Raw genomic sequence first — 1,516 nt, 5'->3', positions numbered from 1 at the left:
AGAAATAATCCCAGAAATATGTGGTCAAATCATCTTCAACAAGGGTGTCAAGACCACTTAATGGGGAAAAGCCATTCTCCTTAACAAATGGTGCTAGAACAACTGAATATTCACATGCAAACAAGTAACGCTGGATCCTTACATCATACTTTTTTAGACTCCAAGTGAATAAAAAATCTAAAGTTAAAAGCTAAAACTATACACTCTGAGAAAAAAACAGGGGAAAATCTTCATGAGCTTGGATTTGACAATGATTTCTTGGATATGACACCAACAACGCAGTCAATAAAAGTAAAAATAAAAGAACCTTTTAATGAAAATTTAAAACTTTTTGCATCAAAGGACACAATCAACAGAGTGAAAAGACAACCCACAAAATGACAGAAAATATTTGCAAATGACGTATCTGAGAAAGGATTTGTATCCAGAATAAAGAACCTAAAATTCAATTACAAAAAAATTCAATTAAAAAATGAGTATGATAAAACGCCAAGCCGCCCTGTGGCTAGGATGCCATGTGGGAGCTGAAGTGGCACTTCCCACAGGGTCCCTCCCACCAGCCGGGCACCTCAGATGAGAACTGCACCCAGGCCAGCACCAGCCGCTCAGCCGCCGCAGTGGCACCCCCGTCTGCAGTTAGCTGTCCTGCTGCTGCGTCCCTGCAGCCAGGTCTGATGGCCCAGATGGCGCCCACTGCAGATGGCGTGGCTGTAGCTCTGCTGTGGGGGACACACTGGGTCATGCCTTACTGGGGCATCAGTGGAGGAAGTAACCGTGAGCCTGCAAAACCTGATGTCACCTACTAGAAGCCTTGGGGAATCCGGCAGGCACAGCAGCAGCAGCAGCCTTATTTCCATGAGATCAGTCTTTGGAAAGTGCCCACAACCAGGGTGACATCAAGCTCTGTGAGGGTTTCAACGAGGTGCTCAGACAGTACAGACTTGTAAACAGATTGGCCTAATCAAGAAGTTCAAATTAGAGAAATGGCAAATCAGTTCTCCTAACCAAGTTAATTCAGTACTGGAATATAATCGATAGTGAACGTATATAAAGTGTAACCATCAGTTAAACCTCTCGTATGTCATTCATAGCTTCCTTGCTTCAAAGTGAGATGGAAGAGGGTGTTCTTACTGTGTAGGACTTCATGAAGATGGTGTAAAATGTGGGGCTAGGCAAATGTATGCGTGGCCTCCTTAAATTAGCTATTATGATTTCATTCTTTGTGAATTAATTAGAATAAAGTTATTTTCTTCCAAGAAAATTAATCTTTCTCTACAAGATAAACAAATGGCCAATAAATACATGTCTTAGTCATTTGGAAAATACAAATCAAAACCACAGTGAGATACCACATCACACCAATTAGAAGGGCTATTTATTTTTCATGAGAATAACAAGCCTTGGTGATGATGTGGAGAAATTGGAACCCTCATGCATTGCTGGTGGGAAAGTAAGATGGTTCAGTTGCTCTGGAAAACAGTTTGGCAGCTCCTAAAAAATTCAAAACATATAATTA

At 41.3% G+C, this 1,516-nt stretch overlaps 1 pseudogene; it reads left to right on the top strand.

Annotated features, from left to right (window-relative positions):
- Nucleotides 1–510: 510 nt before the first annotated feature.
- Nucleotides 511–961, top strand: LOC108588603 (coiled-coil-helix-coiled-coil-helix domain-containing protein 2 pseudogene; annotated as a pseudogene).
- Nucleotides 962–1,516: the final 555 nt, after the last annotated feature.

The sequence above is a fragment of the Callithrix jacchus genome, chromosome 16, assembly GCF_049354715.1.
Source record: "Callithrix jacchus isolate 240 chromosome 16, calJac240_pri, whole genome shotgun sequence".
Lineage (NCBI taxonomy): Eukaryota > Metazoa > Chordata > Mammalia > Primates > Cebidae > Callithrix > Callithrix jacchus.
Note: the sequence above shows the minus strand (reverse complement) of the source record. Positions and strands in the feature narration are given on the sequence as shown.